The following is a 5,338-nucleotide window of genomic DNA, read 5'->3' as shown; positions in this document are numbered from 1 at the left end:
GAACTGAAATTCTGACTTATTTGCTTTAGATATTACTTCTTAGAGAATGTTATCAATGTCTGGTGTACATAATCGTCCCCTCATCCATAAAACTCATTTATCATATATTTGAAGGTCTTACGATTTTCCTTCTTTGGCTTGCTCTTTTAGTTTCGTCAAGTGAGATCTTGATTCTTACTTAACTTGATTGTTTCTAAAATTCGTTTTTTTTTTTTGCAAATAGTGAAGCTAAGATCATCTTACCCATATTTTTTCTACTTAAAGCATCAGCTACCTTACTTGTCTTGCCAGGGTGATAACTCATTTTAAATCAAAATCTTTTAACGATTGAATGCATCTTCTCTCGCATGTTCAATTCTTTATGTGTGGACTAGTACTTGAGTCTCTGAAAATTTGTCGAAATTACTGTATATTCTTTGAAGAGGATATTTATTTTTTTACTAAGACCTTGTTCAGTTCCCTGTAATTGATACACAATCTCATACTTCCATCATTCTAATTTACATATAAAACTGGATCTCTCCCAAAGAGAAGGCCCTTTGTTCTGATTTTTTTCGTTCTAACAACTCTTGAAGTTTGTTTTTTGAAGTCATTGAGTTCTGGCTGGAGCATTCGTCAGGGTCCATTGAATATTGGTGTAGCATCTATACCAAATTATCTCGAAATCTACGTCCGATCAGAACCATTCAGTTAAATATTCAAAAAACAAGCCGAAAATCTTGACACAACGTAATATTTTTATCGCTGATTGCTGCGATTCTTATCTATCTTCGGTCGACCCACTTTTGCAGATAGACCCTCCATTCCATCCACCACAAATTCACGGTTGTTTCCAGTCTAGAAGTAGGAAATGCATGGGATTTCCATCATTTGGACTTTTTTTTTTTTTCTTTCCCATCGGCTATTGTGATTTTCGGGATTTCGTAATTGTGTTTCGACATGGTCGCCTAGTGTTTGATCATTATTGTACCTTACAACCCCTCTATTATCTTGCATCATGATTATTGGCTAACCAATCTTATCTAGAATAGGACGTCGAAAATCCACCATGTAGATTTGAATCACTCGCTTGGATGTATTTTCATCGATACAAACTTTGCAAGCTTGATGAATCTTATGTGTTTCACGTGGCCTGCTTGACGAACGTCAGCAACGGAGACGTCGTAAATTGGTATGTGGGCATCGTGATAAGTCCTATGTCCTAATATAGGTTCCGTGACAACCTTTACCAAGTATGAAAAACTGTCAACCCGTTGGAAAGGACAATCCTATGGGTGAAGGGCTACTCAAATGCCATGTATTGCCGATTACTGACCCAACTCATCTTTGCCACTTCAGTTGTTTTTCTAGTGGGAGTAGCTACTCTAAAAGGTTCAACAAGTATCTCAAATGTAAGCCTAAATTCTTAGTGAATTCTTAGATATAAATGAATGAGTGGCATCACAATCAAACAATACATATATTGAAATTTCGTTGATTAGAATAGTACATGCGACAACATTGTTTGCCTCTTATTGAGTTATGGAAAATACACGAGCATTTGGTTTATTCTCATTTGGCTTGTTGTTGGTAGCATCAATGATTGACCCTATCTTTTGCTTTAATGGCTCTGGAAAATCAGCAACACAGTGTCCTAAATTTCCACAATTAAAGCATGTTCCATTCTTTCTATGACACTCTCCAACGTGACGTAGGTTGCAAGTAGGGCATGATTTAATTTATGGGTATATTGAGACGGATTCTCTGGATGATTCTCTTTACTAATTGTTCACTTGAACTTTTGCCCACCTTGAGAAAGTTGGCCACTTAGGGGGCGTTTGTTCTTGTTCTCCTCTTCTAGGAGTTGGTTAATAGTCTCAGCTCGAATGGTTGCTCTCATAAGGTCTTCGAATCCTATAGTTTTGTACACACCCAGAGCAGATTGAATTTGACTGCTTAGACCTTTCTTGTAGTGATGCATTTTCATGTTGTCGTCTGCCATGATAGTTGGAGCATAAGTCCCGAGGTCATTGAATTTTGAAGTATACTCCACCACAGACATGTGTTGGAGTTTGAATGAAGGTTTCAAACTCACTTAACTTCTGGAGTCGAACCTCAACCGGATTATATTGCTTCAAGAATGTTTTTGGAATTGTGGCCATGTAATTGGTCCAACTTTTTTCATGGTTGGTGAAAATTTCTACCACCATTTTTATCCTCCAAGAATGGCATCACCGCATCTACCTTAAGTTCTTCTGGAACTTCGAGTAGCTCGGTTAAGGCTGAACTTGGTGGTGACGGAGGAGGCACATTTTCGTATTCGTCGTTATTGTTGTTGTGATTTGCGTAGCACATGTTGCGGTTGTTTCTTATTGGTCTCTCAGTCGTTTCCAATATGTATGAGAGTTTCAAAGATATTTGAATGGATAACCACAACTATATGAAACAAGGATAGATTGAATATTAAATAAATCAATGGATAGATCAATTTTTTTTATTGATTTCAAATAGAAAGAAAGACATACAAATAAAAGTTTAACTTGACATGTGCTTCAAAGATTTGGGGATTAGGTCCATTATGAAAGATAAAAAAAACGGCGTACGTGAGCAACAACAGAGAGCAGAGAAGGGAGAGAATAGAGAAGGGAAGAAGCAGAGAAAGGAGGATAACAAAAAACGTGAACATAAGACTTTACGCAGAAGATAGTAGTAGAGAGGAAGTGAGACTTTGAGGAAGACGGAAGCCTAGAGTTTGAGAGAGAGAATGAAGACAACTTCAAACGGGGAATCACGCCAACCACGCTGAGATTTTCTTATTCCTTCCTAGATTTTTTTATTATGAATTCAAACATTGTGTCTTTGCTTTATTTTAATTTTATGGAATAAATTTTCGTAGACTAATACCACAATAGTACCAAACAATATTTTGTTTAATATTTGGTTTATTTTCAGTATATTATTTTTCTCGATTTTAATTATAGATTGATGTTGGTTTAATATTTCTTGTAAATAGTTTGATAAACTATTTACATGTTTGTTTGTTAATCATGAATCGGAAGATGATTGATGAAATATAGCAACAAAGACGTCATCAACATATGATTAAATTTACTAGAAATAGTATTCGATTTAGTGTGCGATTTTAGGTGAAAATTGAAATTCCACAAAGATTTAATGCATACATTCAATTAGAAATAACCGGACTGTTAGATTTAAAAAGGTTTATTAACTCGAAGAATCGTTTAATAAATAAATTAGGGATTTCACTGTAATTGTCAAGAATTAAATAATTAATTGAAATTTTAACACGTGCCAACATAGTAGAGTTTGACACCGTTTTGTGTCTTCGTTATTTATTTGAAGTTGAATCCCTCTTTGATCTTTGAATCCGTCGTTTTAATTGCAATTATTTTATTTAATAGTTCAAACTAATAATTCATATATATTCTTTTTATTTATTTTGTCTAGCTTAAGTTAAGTGACAAAAATTCTAGTAATTAAATCTATGTGGCATCGATACTTGGACTCATAATCCATTTACTATAACTTGACATAGTCCGCTTCATAGATTTATTCCTAACCAAAATCTTCGGTCAAGTTTTTGGCGCCGTTTCCGAGGACTAATTTATTTAATATTAGAATAAATTGATTTCTTGAGACTAGAAATTTTTTTACAAAATATTTTTTGCTTCCTAATTTAGTTATTTTATTTTATTGTGAGGTACTTCGAGATGGATCATCGGCGAGTATTAACAAAATTTTCCCAACAATACTCAGAACCATTCTATGTTTCTTGGGGAAGATTCAATCATTTGGCAAGCAAATATCGGTACCATGATTTGTCTAACTACACTCTTATTCGAATTTTCTATATTGGTTTGGATGAGACAAAAAGAAGTTGGGTAATTTATGGAGCTTTGACAACTGGTAGCCACTTGTTTAATCGAGATGACAACAATGCGATGTACTTGTTAAATGATATGACAGATTTCGACTATCTTTGGCATTGTAACCCTTCACTACAGGATTGAAGTCACCAATATCCTCGACAATTCTTTCCCAATTTTGTAAACCAACCATTTGAGCAACAAAAAGAGCGTAGCGGACATTTAGATGGAATCATGGCCCATTTGAAGAACATTGTCAATAATTCAGCAGAGATAAGTTAATTTTTTTGGAAATTCACACCAATTCTATGTGTTTTATAGATGAGCGAATTGAGCTTCTAGTGCAACCAGTTTCTAAAATCCGCCAAGATAATGAAGCTATTTTTGTCGATCAAGTAATGAATGACCCATAAGGTGTGGGTGAATGATGACAATTCGAACAACCAAGGTTTGAAAAGTTGTCCAAATCATGTAGAAACTTCACCTGAATCTGATTTTTCACAAGTATTTGAGCTGGAGGAAGAATAATTCTCTGAGGAATCCATATGCGAAGATGAGCCAAAAGTGAAGTTGAAGGATGTAGAGGAACAAAAGGCGAAGGAATTGAACTCATATATGGTCTTAACATATATTCCACCAGCATATCCTTTATTTTCATCAACGCAAACTCCAGAATATTACATCCTCTACGAGCTTCATCTTGGATTAGATTGTTCTTCCCCTAATAATCAGTTATTACGATTGTTGCTGGAGTGACGAGCTTACAATGTCAATATCATGTCAAGCTTGAGGGCACACATAATCAAAACCTATATGTAATATTGTATGATACTTACTAAGGGCGGAAACCGGTATTTGTTGGCTGTTTCTCCATAGTCAAGCTATAGACAATGAATTTAGCAATTACTGGGAGGCAACTCAGTGTTCTTTTTTTTATTCTTTCTTTAATTATTTTTTTATTCTAGTATTCTTTATAGGTGTTGAATTCTCTACAATGACTTGATTTTCGCGAGGAGTTGTCAAGATAAAGGATTATTACTCGAGTGTTTCTAACAGCATCTTCTTCAATGGTTATTCAAAGTTACAACAGTGTCAGGGAAGTGTTTTTGCTATTTATTCTTTTCTTGTTTTTATTTTGTCATAGCATGACACTGAGAACATTGTCGCTCTTTAAAGTGTGAGGGGATTGGTTGTTTTGTTTCATGTCATAACACTTAACATGTGCTTCAATGTTTAATCCTTGAGCATGAAATTTTTTATGGTTTTTCTTTGAGAAACTGCACTTATGATTACATGACACACTAATTGACTTTCCGGATTTTTGATCACTCAAGAAGATTGGATCACACATAGAATTGATTGAGATAAAGTGCAGTTGTAGCCGAAAGATTTGAGCATGAAATAGTTTTTTTTTAATCATATTTTGAGACATCATATATGCACTTTAAGTCATACTTATATGAATTAATTGT

Source organism: Primulina eburnea, chromosome 9 (genome assembly GCF_022965805.1).
Source record: "Primulina eburnea isolate SZY01 chromosome 9, ASM2296580v1, whole genome shotgun sequence".
Lineage (NCBI taxonomy): Eukaryota > Viridiplantae > Streptophyta > Magnoliopsida > Lamiales > Gesneriaceae > Primulina > Primulina eburnea.
The sequence above is the reverse complement of the archived record's forward strand: the minus strand, read 5'-3'. Positions refer to the sequence as shown.